This window comes from Macaca thibetana, chromosome 13 (genome assembly GCF_024542745.1).
Source record: "Macaca thibetana thibetana isolate TM-01 chromosome 13, ASM2454274v1, whole genome shotgun sequence".
Lineage (NCBI taxonomy): Eukaryota > Metazoa > Chordata > Mammalia > Primates > Cercopithecidae > Macaca > Macaca thibetana.
The window spans coordinates 102,283,735-102,300,789 of record NC_065590.1 but is presented as its reverse complement, the minus strand read 5'-3'; the positions used below and the strand labels follow the sequence as shown (position 1 = coordinate 102,300,789).

The 17,055-nt window shown below is 39.5% G+C and overlaps 1 non-coding gene across 1 annotated transcript; it reads right to left on the bottom strand.

Moving 5' to 3' along the window:
* Positions 1-14,145: 14,145 nt before the first annotated feature.
* Positions 14,146-14,300, bottom strand: LOC126934540 (small nucleolar RNA SNORA31). The gene has a single exon (XR_007719004.1). It is a non-coding gene; the product is annotated as a small nucleolar RNA SNORA31 (small nucleolar RNA).
* Positions 14,301-17,055: the final 2,755 nt, after the last annotated feature.

Genomic DNA, 17,055 nt, shown 5'->3' with positions numbered 1-17,055 from the left:
ATTAAGTAACATGTCCAAGATTATTCATTTATTAAGGGGAAGAGTTGGAATTTGAATTCAAATGAACTGGCTTCAGAATTCACCCTCTTTAACCACCCATATTTATGTGTCTATTAGATAAGTTACTGTTTATGTTCCCATTTGAGAGCTACATCTTTGTAAGTACTCCTACAAGTACACGTGTATCTGTATGCAAAAATGAGACATTTGATGGTTTGCTATAGAACGAAATACAAGTTTAGCAAGACCCTATCACTGGGGGCCAACCATGCATATGCTTCCGTTTCCTGTGGTAGCTAGCTCTCCTTCCTTTCAGCCATGTGAGACTATTTGGAAATTCCCACTTCATTCTACCTTTGCTTATGTATTTTTCTGCCTTGTCTGTCTCTGTTCCAAGCCAGTGGAGTTCTGTTTATTCTTCAATACACGATGCAAATCTTACTTGCCTTAAGTTACCTTGAGCCTTTTCCTAGAAACTCTTCTCCCAAACTGTTGTGAATATTTCATTACTGTACTATTTGTCAAATATTAAGGTTTATATTTTCATTAGATTTTCACTACTGGCTATAAACTTTCTGAGGATATTTTACTTGTTCCTCTGTCCTCACTAGAGAGGATAGGCCATTATAAAGAGTAACTTCTCAATACCAGTTGGTTAAGTGATAAGAGCTCATTGATTTTTTTTTTTTTTTTAAACTTAGGCACTTGGCAAAATTCCTCTAGCTAAGAAAAAAAGATGGCAAAAGTTCTCTGGCTAAGAAACAAACCTTCCATCTATGCTTTGGTCTTGTTGATAAATTTTTTAAGTATTGAAATGCTGTCTTGTCTTTCCTTTTAGTTTTTTTAATTCTTGTTTTGGTGTTGGTAGTTCTGTCTAAATTTAATTCAATTCAACAAATATTTACTAAGCTCTATACGTTTTTTAGGATCTTGGACAGGTTCTGGGAATAAAAGAAAGGATAAAATGTAGATACGAATGCCAAGAAGCCATAATCTGGGAGGGGAAGCACAGTGTAATAATTACAGCAGAATGTGGCAGATATGGGAGAAATCGAGTGAAAAGAGTCACCATCTGAGGGGATTAGGGAAAGCTTTTCAGAAGAGTTGACACTTAAACAGTGTCCAACGATGAGTTGTTAACCAGGTTCCCAAGGGGAGCAGGGCTGTTTACAAATCCTCAGGGTCTCTGTGTAGACCACTCTCCACACCCAACACACAGATTTTATAAAATGCACTCGGTGAATCCATATCTACATATCTATATACAATTATTTGTTTTGCTTTAAGTTTGAAAGGAATTGTATAATTTTGCTTTTGAGATATTAGTTATTGTCGGCTGTGCTTTCTCAGCAATCACTATGGAAAATTGGCTAAGCAAGTATGAAACTAAGGAGATACAGCATCTGAATTGGTTATGAATATAATGAAATATTTAGAAATTAAGACTTATAAACCTATTAGATAATGAAATTGACATAACGTGTATTGTATTCGTCTGTTCTCCTGCTGTTAATAAAGATATAACTGAGACTGGGTAATTATAAAGGAAAGAGGTTTGATTGACTCACAGTTCCACATGACTGGGGAGACCTCACAATTGTGGTGGAAGGCAAGGAGGAGTAAGTCACATCTTACATGGCGGCAGGCAAGAGAGCATGTGCAGGGGATCTCTCCTTTATAAACCCACGGGATCTCGTGAGACTTATTCAGCATGATGAGAACAGCATGGGAAAGACCCACCCCCACGATCCAATTACCTTCCACCAGTTACCTCCTACAGCATGTGAGGATTAGATTATGACAATTCAAGGTGAGATTTGGGTGGGGGCAAACAGCCAAGCCATGTTATATGTGTTGTAGACATAGTGTGTGTCAATTATAATCTTGCAATTTTTCATGTAAAATTTTGGATGGAGAGCATGACTGAGGACTCAGTTACTTAGACAAGCCTTTAAATAGCCCCTAGGCTTTGAGAGTTCCCATCCAGACTGTTGAATGGATGCTCTGGCTACATGGAGGATGGAGGAATGCACATGTAACACAAGGAAAATGTACAATGGCAAAGACGTCTGAAACTGCCTGATTTATCAGGAAACCCTGGGGATGTTGATACTACTGGACAATGAATACAAAAGGTGTGGCCAGAAAATCATAGATTGTCTCTGTCATGACTTGGCGTAGGGAGAGTACTAGAGATTTACTTCTCTTGCTGTAAATCTGTGAGTGGTGCTTTCTGTAGGGTCTTTACTTCTTTATTTGTCTGCAATTCCTCTCTTCTGCCTGCTCTTCATACATACTTCATGACCCATGCAAATTTGCAAACTTTGTGCTTTGATTCTTAAAATCTGCTGCAAGCCTAGAAGTGAACCTCCTTGTCATGGTTTTCCTGGTCCATTCCCTTGCTTGCCACCAGCCAGCCTGGATACGACTGCCCACTGACATCCTCTCCTAAAGCAATGCCATTCCATCGTTGCCCAAATCAGAAAAAATTAATGCTTAATATCTTTACTTTTGGAAACCCCCCATATTTTTTGAGACAGTGTCTTGCTCTGTTGTTCAGATTGGAGTGCAGGGCAAAATCATGGCTCACTGAAGCTTTGACCTCCAGTGCTCAAGTACATCCTCCTACCTCAGCCTCCCAAGTAGCTGGGACCACAGGCACATGCTACCAAGCCCAGTTATTTTTTTTTTTTAGTCAATGTTTCCCAGGCTGATTTTGAACTTCTTCACTCAAGCAATCCACTGCCTTGGACTACCAAAGTGCTGAGATTACAGGCAAGAGCCACTGGACCCGGCAAAAACACTATTATTTAAGCCGAAAAGCTATATTCTGACTTAGAAACACCAAAGAAACTCCCTCCATAAAAACAAAAAAAACAAAAAAAACAAAATTGTTTTCTAACTTTGACTATTTTCACGGCCTTAAATAATCCTTTGGTTAGAAATTCTGCCATACTACAAATGATATCAACATAAGACTACCTTTTTGTGTTTCTTAACTTTTTAGAACAAATTTTAAACTAAATAGTTTTTCTTTGAAGTGAGTTACTTTAAAGTGTTACCATTTTGAAGAATGTCATTCTCTTTCACCATTCAAGTAGAGTAGTTGACAATATAGAACATACTAAGTGTTTTGAGTCAAATTAAGTTGTGTGTAGCAAAATAACATCCATATATTTTGTTTACATAATAAAGTTGTCCATGGCATTGCAATAAATGTTCATGCTCACCCGCCTTATTCATATGTTGAAATCCTAACCCACAGTGTGATGGCACTAGAAGGTGGAGCGTTCGGGAGATGGTTAGGTCATAAGGGTGGAACCCTAATAGATGGTATTAGGGCCCTTATAAAAGAGACCCCAGAGGACTTTTTTGACCCCTTTCTGCCATGTAAGGATACAAGGAGAAGTCAGCTGCCTGTGAACCAGGAAGTGGGCCCTCACCAGATGGTGAATCGTCAGGTGATTTAGTCTTAGACTTCCAGGTCTCCAGAATTGTGAGAAATATATGTGCATTGTTTAAGCCACCCAGACTATGGCACTTTTTTTTTTATAGCAGTCCAAACTAACACTAGTGTCAGATGTTTAAAATGGCAATAATAATTTAAAAATATTTTACTCATGTATGAATGTGTTTTCTAATTGCATGACAGTACACTGCATTTTAAAAACAACCAGAACTTAACAATAAAAGAGAAGACAACAGTAGTGTAGCACAAACACAATTACTTTTATCAATCTATTTATTATTACAACAAACTACTATTTCAATCTTTTTTTTTTAATCAGCTTGAAAACTGAGAGAAGATTTAGCAACATAGGACATGATGGCTAAATCTGTATATGATGATCACATGTAGTCAATATTTTGCTAAACCAAATGTTTAATTTTGGCAGGATTTTTGAGATTTTTATTTTCAACACTTGTTTTTTTTAATAATGTACAGTTTATCATTAAACTATTGAGGTGTCTCTTTATAATTAGATTCCTGTGTAAACCATCACAAATGTTACTGAAAAAAAAATTCTAGACAGGAGATTGATCAGTGCACACTGTAGTATTTTCCACATACTACCTGAAGAAGTTCAGAGAAACTGGCTGTGAGTGGATTATTTACCATCTTCAAGAGCATATTTGATTCACTTATTCTCCCGTTCTTCTCTTTTTATAATGACACGCATCTTCTCCCCTCTGGCCCCTCTTGGCTGTTTTCAGTGAGCACTGTCTTCAAAATGATCTGAGGAGTTGGTGATGAAACCGTGAGGGTTTGAGGAACAAGGAGCTCTTGCTGATTTCTGTCCGGTCATGGGCCTTGCAAATGTCAAAGGGGCATGAGTCTAAGTCACTTCCCCTAACAATGATACGAAGCAATTTGAATTCATAAAAACAGACACTCTGTGGTTTTAGTAGCACATTTCAAGGACCATATTTGTTCTTGGTCATCAATGTAAAACCCAAGAGATTAGTTTTACATGTGTAATGTTTTGCCAATATACTTGTACTTCTAATGCTTAATTAGGATTCAATATATTGACAACCTTAAATTTCCACAGCTTAAAGTGGCTTGCAGAATTTATTTTAATTAGAATGGTTTTTAGTTTGATTTAAATTTTTCAAAGCAGCACTCTATTAAAGTGTTCATACTACTAATCAGTGGTTTCTTGGTTCTCGAAAAAATGTGTGTGTGTGTGTGTGTGTGTGTATGTGTGTATTCTGTGTTTAATTTACAGGGAGATTGGTTAGAAAATTAGAAGTGCAACTAGGTGGTTTATTAATCAATAGCAATTTTGAAGAAGCAAGATTAATATAAGTAGTATAATTAATTTAGGTCTTGCACACTCATAGAAGTCAATCACACATGTTTGGGTGTACAGATATCAAAGAATCGCGATTCTTGTTTTCCTATTGAATGAAAGGTGGACTTGACAAATGGACATCACAACCCACACGTCAGGGAACTGTCAGGCCCCTTCCCTGCCACATGATGTCTCGGGTTGTTTTATGCCTTTATTTTTCCTAAATAAAAGAGAAGTGTATTTTTATATATCATCTGTTTTAAAAAATTAGCATCTTGGGATTTCAGATCATTCAGATTAAAGTACAGATAAACTTTAGATCTTTACTATCTGAGGATAACAGAGAGGTCAGTGAGTTAGTGGTTGCTTAATAATTGTCAAAATAAAATAATACAACAAAATGACAATATTACTGGATTTAAGTACAAAGGTCACTTTATATATTTATCCCTTTAAGCTCTACTGACTTTCAATTTTATCAAATTATACTAACTATGTTTGGTTATCTATTTGCAAAACTCATTATTCTCAAAAACAAAAATCTGCCTCAGACCTGCTTCTGTTGATCCTGAAGCTGAGACTTCAGACTGGGCACAGTCTGACCCAAACCAACATGCCATTGTTTTTGTTCCCCTCCTTAAGCTCTGATCATCTACGAATTTGTCTTCGCCAATACACCTCTCTTCTTTTCTACCCTTCCGATGTGGCATAGACAAATTGCTCCTTATGGGAAGCTGTGACTCTGTTTCCCACATGCATATTCTTCACGTAGTCAAGGTCCAGCTCCCATGCTCCCTCCGGCAAGGAATATCCACTGTCACTTGCAAACAGAATATCTTCCTCCCACCCTCTCCTGCCCGTCTTTCAGGGACACTCGAATGCCTTAGAGCGTGTGTTACTTCCCAATGTGCTTATTCATGCACATGTATATTATTGTCCACTAGACCACATGCTTCTCCGGGACAGTATTGATACATCTTTCCTTGCATGTGCCTTGCCTGTAGTGGCTAGTCAGGCACCAGAGAATCTCTTTTTTCGGTTTTGTTTACTATCTGATGCTCTGTGCTTAAAGCACGACCTGGCCCAAAGTATGCACTCAACAACGATTTCTTAAATGAATGAAAAAGTTAGTGGATGCTGTGAATAGTCTGAATTTCCATGTCTGGTTTAGGTCTTTCTATTCGTGCCCACAGAAGTGTAGTCCGTGTATAATGAAGGTGTCCAGTGGTGGAGAGTGGGGGAGTAGAAGCTTTCTCTAGGCTCTGCCAGGACAGCTGGGACAAGCCTGGGGGCCCACCACCAAGTTTTTCAGGGTGTCTGTGGTCCCATTATCTGTAACTGAATGTACGGGTTAGCACCCGTGTAGTAGGCCTTTATGCAGAACTTCCAAGTTGAAATTGAATGCACTGGTCACGAATATCTGTGCCTCTGATGTGATCAAAGGTGGATATTTGTTTTCAGGGATTCCTCATGTCTGGCAACACCAGCTTTGTTTTTAGGTTTGTTTTTCTCGCTCCACTGTCCCCATGCCTTTTGCTTTTATCCTTGCCCTTGAGTCCATTCTCCTGTGACCAGACCCATATCTCAGAAGGTTTAGTTCTTTCCTCTAGGTCTCTAAAACACAAAACATACTCTTACCTAATTTTCAAGGATCTGTCTGCATTTCAATAACTTATTGGTTGTCCGTGTTCAAAAATTCACTGAAGTATTTCATGGACTAGACTCCAAGACAGCTCTCTACATTGACTCTAGCACTCCCCATTTTGACATAGCCTAGTGGATAAATTATAGACAAAGCGGCCAATCTACTAACAGAAACTGTAAATACTAGGGAAGTCCAAGAGAAAATAACAAGAAAGATGAGGCAGGCCTATGAATGTTGCTTAAATCATCCCACTGTGATGCACAGTTTCTCCTGAGTATTCCCCCAAATGGCTCTTGGATGGCCAATCAGTGCCTGCCAGGATTATCCTGCATTGTGTATGAGATGACTGAAGTTACACGGATGCTGATGTCAGTGGAGAACCACAGCATGGGATAAAGGGGGAAGAAAGGGCAGCTTGCTGTTTGTAGGTAAGTACAGGCACAACTCATTTTATTGTGTTTTGCGGGTTTTTTTTTTTAAATGAAAGTTTTGTCACCACCCTGTGTCAAATAAGTCTATCAGCTTCACCCTCTAACAGCATGTACTCACACTGTGTCTGTGTGTCACATTTGGGTAAATTCCAGAAATATTCCAAGCATTTTCATTATTATTAAGTCATTATAATGATCTGTGGTCAGAACCAGTGACCTTCGATGATACTATTTTAATTGCTTTTGGACACCACAAAACATGCCTATATAAAATGGTTAACTTAATCAGTAAATGCTGTGTCAGTTCTGACGGCTCCACAACTCGTCATTCCCTCATTTCTCTGCCTCTTCTTGGGCCTCCCTATTCCCTGAGACACTGCAATATTTAAATTAGGCCAATTAATAACCCTATAACTGCTCAAGTGAGACAAAGAGTCACATGTCTCTCACTTTAAATCAAAAGCTGAAAATGATCAAGCTTAGTTAGGAAAGCATGTTGAAAGCCAAGGCAGGCCAAGTGCTAGGACTCTCACACCAGTTAGCCAGCTTGGGAGTGCAAACACAAAGTTCTTGCTGGAAAGTCAAGGTGCTACTCCAGTGAACACATGAACAATAGGAAAGGAAACAGTCTTGCTGCTAATTTGGAAAGTGTTTGAGTGATCTGGACAGAAGACCAAAGCAGCCACACCATTATCTAAGCCAAAGCCTAATCCAGAGCAAGGCCCTGATTTTGCTTAACTCTATGAAGTCTTAGAGAGGTGAGGAAGTGGCAAAAGAAATGCTTGAAGCTTGCAGAGCCTGATTCATGAGGTTTAAAGGAAAAAGCCATTTTCATAACATAAAAATAGATGACGAAGTAGCAAGTGCTAATGAAGAAGCTGTAGCAAGTTATCCAAAAGATCGAGCTAAGATCCTTGATGAAGGGCACTATCCTAAACAACAGATTTTCAGTGTAGACAAAACAGCTTTCTATTGGAAGAAGATGCCGTCTAGGACTTTCATAGCTAAGAGGAGAAGTCAATACCTAACTTCAAAGGACAGGCTGCCTCTCTTGTTAGTGTAATGCATCTGGTGACTTTAAGTTGAAACCAATACTCATTTACCATTCTGAAAATTCTAAGGCCCTTAAAAATTATGCTAGATCTACTCCTCCTGTGCTTTGTAAATGGAGAAGTAAAGCCTGGATGACAACACATCTATTTACAGCATGGTTTACTGAAGATTTTAAGCCAACTATTGATACCTAATGCTCAAAGATTTCTTTCAAATATTACTGGGTATTGACAATGCACCTGGTTACCCAAGAGCTCTGATGAAGATGTACAAGGAGATTAATGCTGTTTTCATACTTGCTAACACAACACCCATTCTGCAGTCTATGTATCATAATTAATTTTTGCTTTCAAGTCTTATTCCTTAAGAGATACATTTCATAAGACCATCACCACCACTGATAGTGATTTCTTTGATGGATGTAGGCAAAGTAAATTGAAAACTTTCTGGAAGGGATTCACTACACTAGATGCCACTAAGAACATTTGTGATTCATGGGAAGAGGTCAACATATGAACACTAACAGGAGTTTGGAAGAACATGACTTCAACCCTCATGGATGACTTTGAGGGGTTCAAGACTTCCGTAGAGAAAGCAACTGAAGATATGATGGAAATAGCAAGAGAAATGGAATTAGAAGTGAAGCCTGAAAATAGGAATGAATTCTGCAATCTTAGAACAAAACTTGGGATGAGAAATTGCTTCTTATGGATGAGCAAAGAAAGTAGCTTCTTCAGAAGGAAACTATTCCTGGTGAAGATGCTGAGAGTATTGTTGAAATAGCAGCAAATGATTTAGAATATTACACAAACTGCATTGATAAATCAGTAGCAGCATTTGAGAGGATTGACTCCAATTTTGAGAGAAATTCCACTGTTGGTAAGTGTCCATCAAACAGCATTATATGCTACAGAGGAATATTTTGAAAAAAGAAGTCAGTCAATGTAGCAAACTTCACTGTTGTCTTACTTTTAGAAATTGCCAGCTACGTCAACTGTCAGCAACCACCACTGTGATCGTCAGTCAACTGCCACCACTGCCACTAAAGTAAGACTCTGCACCAGCAAAAAGATTACAGCTTGCTGAAGGCTGAGATGATTGTCAGCATTTTTAAAAAATTTTATATTATACTTTAAGTTCTAGGGTACATGTGCACAATATGCAGGTTTGTTACGTATGTATACATGTGCCATGTTGGTGTGCTGCACCCATTAACTCATCATTTACATTAGGTATATCTCCTAATGCTATCCCTTCCTCCTTCCCCTATCTCACGACAGGCACTGGTGTGTGATGTTACCCTTCCTGTGTCCAGGTGTTCTCACTGTTCAATTCCCACCTACGAGTGAGAACAAGTAGTGTTTGGTTTTCTGTTCTTGCGATAGTTTGCTGAGAATGGTTTCCAGCTGCATCCATGTCCCTACAAAGGACATGAACTCATCCTTTTTTTATGGCTGCATAGTATTCCATGGTGTATATGTTGCACATTTTCTTAATCCAGTCTGTCATTGATGGACATTTAGTTTGGTTCCAAGTCTTTGCTATTGTGAATAGTGCCACAATAAACATACGTGTGCATGTGTCTTTATAGCAGCATGATTTATAATTCTTTGGGTATATATCCAGTAATGGGATGGCTGGGTCAAATGGTATTTCTAGTTCTAGATCCTTGAGGAATCACCACAATGTATTCCACAAAGGCTGAACTAGTTTACAGTCCCACCAACAGTGTAAAAGTGCTCCTATTTCTCCACATCCTCTCCAGCACCTGTTGTTTCCTGACTTTTTAATGATCGCCATTTTAACTGGTGTGAGAGGGTTTCTCATTGTGGTGTTGATTTGCATTTCTCTGATGGCCAGTGATGATGAGCATTTTTTCGTGTGTCTGTTGGCTGCATAAATGTATTCTATTGAGAAGTATCTGTTCATATCCTTTGCCCACTTTTTGATGGGGTTGTTTTTTTCTTGTAAATTTGTTGTAGGTTCTGGATATTAGCCCTTTGCCAGATGAGTAGACTGCAAAAATTTTCTCCCATTCTGTAGGTTGCCTGTTCACTCTGACGGTAGTTTCTTTTGCTGTGCAGAAGCTCTTTAGTTTAATTAGATCCCATTTGTCAATTTTGGCTTTTGTTGCCATTGCTTTTGGTGTTTTAGACATGAAGTCCTTGCACATGCCTGTGTCCTGAATGGTATTGCCTAGGTTTTCTTCTAGGGTTTTTATGGTTTTAGGTCTAACATTTTTTTTTTTTTTTTTTTTTTTTTTGAGACAGAGTCTTGCTCTGTCACCCAGGCTGGAGTGCAGTGGCCGGATCTCAGCTCACTGCAGCCTCCGCCTCCCGGGTTCACGCCATTCTCCAGCCTCAGCCTCCCGAGTAGCTGGGACTACAGGCGCCCGCCACCTCGCCCGGCTAGTTTTTTGTATTTTTTAGTAGAGACGGGGTTTCACCGTGTTAGCCAGGATGGTCTCGATCTCCTGACCTCGTGATCCGCCCGTCTCGGCCTCCCAAAGTGCTGGCATTACAGGCTTGAGCCACCGCGCCCGGCCTAGGTCTAACATTTAAGTCTCTAATCCATCTTGAATTAATTTTCATATAAGGTGTAAGGAAGGGATCCAGTTTCAGCTTTCTACATATGGCTACCCAGTTTTCCCAGCACCATTTATTAAATAGAGAATCCTTTCCCCATTTTTTGTTTTTGTCAGGTTTGTCAAAGATCAGATGGTTGTAGAGGTGTGGTATTATTTCTGAGGGCTCTGTTCTGTTCCATTGGTCTATATCTCTGTTTTGGTACCAGTATCATGTTGTTTTGGTTACTGTAGCCTTGTAGTATAGTTTGAAGTCAAGTAGCATGATTCCTCCCGCTTTGTTCTTTTTGCTTAGGATTGTCTTGGCAATGCGGGCTCTATTTTGGTTCCATATGAACTTCAATTCTGTGAAGAAAGTCATTGGTAGCTTAATGGGGATGGCATTGAATCTATAAATTACCTTGGGCAGTATGGCCATTTTCACAATATTGATTCTTCCTATCCATGAGCATGGAATGTTCTTCCATTTGTTTGTGTCCTCTTTTATTTCATTGAGCAGTCATTTGTAGTTCTCCTGGAGGCACCCCCCAATAGGGGCAGACTGACACCTCACATGGCCGGGTACCCCTCTGAGACAAAGCTTCCAGAGGAACGATCAGGCAGCAAGATTTGCTGTTCAGCAATATTCACTCTTCTGCAGCCTCCGCTGCTGATACCCAGGCAAACAGTGTCTGGAGTGGACCTCGAGCAAACTCCAGCAGACCTGCAGCTGAGGGTCCTGACTGTTAGAAGGAAAACTAACAAACAGAAAGGACATCCACACCAAAACCCCATCTATATGTCACCATCATCAAAGACCAAAGGTAGATAAAACCACAAAGATGGGGAAGAAACAGAGCAGAAAAGCTGAAAATTCTAAAAATCAGAGTGCCTTTCCCACTCCAAAGGAACGCAGTTCCTCACCAGCAATGGAACAAAGCTGGACAGAGAATGACTTTGACAAGTTGAGAGAAGAAGGCTTCAGATGACCAAACTTCTCCAAGCTAAAAGAGGAAGTTTGAACCCATCACAAAGAAGCTAAAAACCTTGAAAAAAGAGTAGATGAAAGACTAACTAGAATAACCAATGTAGAGACGTCCTTAAATGACCTGATAGAGCGGAAAACCATGGCATGAAAACTATGTGACAAATGCACAAGCTTCAGTAACCAATTCGATCAACTGGAAGAAAGGCTATCAGTGATTGAAGATCAAATGAATGAAATGAAGTGAGAAGAGAAGTCTAGAGAAAAAAAGAAACGAACAAAGTCTCCAAGAAATACGGGACTATGTGAAAAGACCAAATCTATGTCTGACTGGTGTACCTGAAAGTGACGGGGAAAATGGAACCACGTTGGAAAACACTCTGCAGGATATTGTCCAGGAGAACTTCCCCAACCTAGCAAGACAGGCCAACATTCAAATTTAGGAAATACAGAGAATGCCACAAAGATACTCCTCAAGAAGAGCAACCCCAAGACACATAATTGTCAGATTCACTACCGTTGAAATGAAGGAAAAAATGTTAAGGGCAGCCAGAGAGAAAGGTTGGGCTACTCACAAAGGGAAGTCCATCAGACTAACAGCGGATCTCTCGGCAGAAACTCTACAAGCCAGAAGAGAGTGGGGGCCGATATTCGACATTCGTAAATAAAAGAATTTTCAACCCAGAATTTCATATCTAGCCAAACTAAGTTTTATAAGTGTAGCAGAAATAACATCCTTTACAGACAAGCAAATGCTGAGAGATTTTGTCACCACCAGGCCTGCCCTACAAGAGCTCCTGAAGGAAGCACTAAACATGGAAAGGAACAACTGGTACCAGCCGCTGCAAAAACATGCCAAATTGTAAAGACCATCGATGCTAGGAAGAAACTGCATCAACTAACGAGCAAAATGACCAGCTAACATCATAATGACAGGATCAGATTTACACATAACAATATTAACCTTAAATGTAAATGGGCTAAATGCTCCAATTAAAAGACACAGACTGGCAAATTGGATAGAGTCAAGACCCATCAGTGTGCTGCATTCGGGAGACCCATCTCATGTGCAGAGACACACAAAGGCTCAAAATAAAGGGATGGGGGAAGATCTACCAAGCAAATGGAAAACCACAAAAAGCAGGGGTTACAATCCTAGTATCTGATAAAACAGACTTTAAACCAACAAAGATCAAAAGAGACAAAGAAGGCCGTTGCATTTTTTAACAATAAAGTATTTTTAAAAGGAAAACATGTGCCTTTCATTATACATAATGCTACTGCACACTTAGACAAAGTATTGTGTAAACATAACTTTGTATGCACCGAGAAACAAACAAAAAAATGTGTGACTGCCTTTACTGTACTATTTATTTTTGTGTAGAGATTTAAAACAGGACCTGCAACATCTCTGAGGCCTGCCTATACATTGGCAATCTAGAGACGGGTGTGTTTTAAGATCCTTTCTTTTCCTTCCTAGTTGTATTGAACGGTGCATCTATATATGAGAATATTTCTGTAATATTCATGTTATTTTGAAACAAATTCCCAGTGTCTTCCCTGAGTCTTTTGGAGAGTAAAAATATGCCCATAAATTTGAGATGACTCAAGATTCCTACCTGGGGCAAATTGCAACTCCTCTTTGAGCTTTAATCTTCATATCTGAAAAAAGGGTAGTTCAAATTGAGTAGTTTAATATTACAATTCTTTACAATTCTAAACACTCCTCGGGGTAAATTTTCATGATCTGGTTTTATAGTCCTTGGTTTTTACGCACTGCATTAGGCATTGGTGTAGGTGAGGATTGAATAAATGTAAAAATATACATGTAAGGATTATTGAAATTACTTATGTGAACATGTTTATCTAGTGAGTTATAAAGAGAGAAACTGAGGGATTTGCATGGATACATTTTACAGTTATTTCCCTCTCTTTCCCTTGATTTCTGAGAAATTTAGGGTTAAATCTGTGACCTGTGACCCAAATCTTTGGAACTGGTGTAGAAACTAGTAGTATTCATTTGGTGTATCAAACTTATCCTAACTTTTTTTTGCAGCTAAACTTCTTTTTTATTTTATTTATTTTAGCAAGCCCTCCACTCTGTAAAATTCATTTGTAAAAACGCATGAATCATGCCATATGTAAACACATCATTGAGGACTAAATATGGCCAATCTTATATAGATAATGCAGTTATGTATTTAAAAGTGAAAATGGATGATGCTTCATAATTCAATACGTGCTTTCCACATAGAATGTTCTTTTAGAAAATCTGCACACTCAAAACTATATTATCTTCTGCTTGTTTAACCAAAAGTATATATCCACCCTGAGTCTGCCAGCAGTATCTTTAACATAGGTCAAAGGGCCTCTGGTTGAGGCTTTCCATTTTGTAGGGCAGGAATCAGAAGCTTCTGATGAGAAGACAGCCACTCGCCAATCGGCAGAGGCCGACATTGCTGGCGCCCTCCTGATTCACTTCATGTCGGAGCAGAGACTCTTGCTCCCTGCAGAGTGAGGCTGTGCCTCTGTCACCGTCACATGCATGTGTGTGACACTGCTCTGCTCCCCCCAGCTATCTCTGCATGTGTGCGAGTTTGCTGGACTTCATGCTGAAAGTCATGTCGAGGTGGAGTTGCCAACTCTGCTTTTTTTTTTTTCTTTTTTTCTACAGATGTAGTCCCCAGTTCAATCCGGGCTGCCAAAAAGACAGACAGGAAGTGCAGGGATTTCCCTCCTTTGCATCCCCAGAGCAAACAAAACAAACAAACAAACAAACAACAAAAAAACCCCCAGCAAACTGTCCGAGGTCTATTAGTGGATGCGGGCCAATCCTGGTTTTTAAAGGGTACCTTTAAACGCGAGAGTCTAAGTGACAAAAGGAAAGATTGCCTGGATGGGGGCCTCTAGACTTTCCGAAGAAATGGAAGTGGGAGCGGCTCTTGGATCACCACTAATATTAACATTCATGTATTAAGAAGTCAGAAGACTGCCCTTGAGGGGGATGCAGGCAAATGCTTAGAAAGTACTTTTTACACTAGTGATAATTATCAGAACTTTACTTACAATAAAAGTGAGAGTTTCTTCTCTTTCACAAGATAATTCTGAAATGCCACAAGGAAATACTTATAGGAAAGCATTACAGAGTAGAAAAAAATCCATATTATTAAAGGTCTTTATAACCTTACTTATTTCAAAAGAGAAAACAAAGTGATGGAATCTGGTTTTTTGTTTTTGTTTTTTTCACTATACAAATCAGTGTCGTAAGGGTTAGATACAAATAGAATTTTAAATGCAAACTCAGAGCTCCCAGATACAGCATTCTTTATCTCACACTGACATTTGATTAAATTAGACTGATGCATTTACAGAGTAAATGATCCCCTTGAAGGATGTTCAGCATGCTAACAGTTTTCATTTGAAGCATTAATTGTAACAAACTAACTCATAGTGGCAGAGATATTTGCAAATCTGACACGCAATGGTTTCAAATTCTGACTTTAGAGGGATGATTCCTGAAGCCTGGTTCTGAGACAAAGTACCTGAAGCTCTCGAATTGACATTTTTGGGTATCAGAAAGAAAAATCTGAAGAGATATGCACAAGTGAGTGTGTTTAAACAGTGTGATACATTGTTTAATTTAGTTTGGCATGTGGAGGAGAATATTCGCCTGTGAGTAAGCAGGTAGGCCCCGTTCACATTGCAACGGTGTGCCCTGGGCAAGAGGAATAACAAAAACCACAAGATAAACCCTGCTCTAAAGACACTGACTCACCTGCTGGAGCTGGAAGTTTCATTTAGAATTACAGTCCCTTCGTCTAGAACAGAACTCAAAACACAGAAAGGAGAGAATAAGAGGTGCTCTTATTAAGAACAAGAGCAACATGTACAGGGTTTAATTAAAGCTACTCAAGGAAGCAGAGAACTAACACAGGCCCTGTCTGATTTTTCAACATCTTTAACCTACCAAATGTCTCTAACATATTATTAAATTACATAATCAGCACACATTCCTTTTGTAAGATCAAGAGCTCATTGCCTTACGAAAAGAACTTGTCCTGATTATGCTGTATGCATGCGTGCATGCATATGCGTGTCTTTAAGAGAAGGAAGAGCAAAAATTTGTCTTTGAAGTTATTCAAACTGTAAGCCAGAGCCCATTCTCTAATTCAACTTTGTATTCTATTATTTCTATTTATATACTGATTCAAGCATTCAGTATTTTCAAATTCCTGGTTTTAGCAATATTTTGCTGGTCACTAAGGATTGATATTTAAATGCACCACAGCCCTTTTCTCATGGATCTGTGAGTAGGACAAGGAGAGATCTGTAGACATGGTCAAAACAAGTTGTCACCTGAACACAACAGAGATGCTCTGAGTCTTTTGTGAACCTAGAAGAGGAATGTTATCATGAATGACTTGGATGCGATAATATTTGTCTGGATTTTTGAAAGCAGCAGCATAGTGAAATGAAAATAGCCAGGACTTTATAGTCAGCAACTTGTTTAAATCTACGTATGGGTCATGACATAGAGGAGGAACACCTGTCTGGGCCTCCTTTTCCTATCTGTCAGATGCAGGCAATGGTACACATATTCCAGAGTGTGAATGGGCATTAGGTGGTTTGAAGGTTTGACAGCACGTTGAGCACATGGTGAGTGCTCAGGCATGTGAATCAGAGCTAATAATACTAGTTACCATGTTAGTAAGTAGAGGTTAACAGGTGGGAAGGAAATAACATTTTAAACAGGTGACAGGCACACTGTGAGATGAGGAGAGAGAAAGGCCTTCCCACGGCAGTGGCTGTGCCGCATTCTGCATATGGTGGATGGGGGGCATCCAGCTGAAACATGAGGAAGGGCAGGTGCTGAAGGGCTTGTATTCCATACAAAGGGGAAAAAATTGTTATGGGAACAAGAAACTAATACAAAATTTTGTAAGAGAGAGTGGCACTTTCAGTTTTATGTTTGACAAAGAACACCTGGGTCCGTCTTAGAGATGGTGGGTGTTGCTGAGGTAGGTCTGGAGAAACCGCCGGGCAGCCCTAGGAGATGGTCAAGGGTCAGTGTGAGTCACAGTAAGTGGGCACATCCGATAGCTGTGTTGTGGAAGCACTGGCACATGGAAGGTGGAAGTGGTGAAGACTTGGTTAGCTGCCAATTCCCATACCTGAGATGGAGAAGAGAAAGTGGAGGAAGGAAGGAAGCTGAATCCACTGGCCCGCATGCAGAGTGGCCTGTGGGCTCTAACAACCAAAGCAAACACAGATTGGAGCACAGGAGAGAAGTCCAATTATGAATCGTAACAGAGGGTTTACAGGGTCACAAGACAATTGAACTTGCGGCATGGTTCATGCAGATTTGTTTATGTGATGTAGTATGCTCTTTGTTACAACCACAGTTGAATTCAAGTAAAATTACCATTTAAAAACCATACCACAAAAAACTGCCAGTTTTCAACCACAAACTAATGCAATTCCTATCTGCCAAATGCAGGCAATGGTACACATTCCAGAGTGGGGATGTGCATTAAGTGGTTTGAAGGTTTGACAGCACATTGAGCACATGGTGAGTGCTCAAG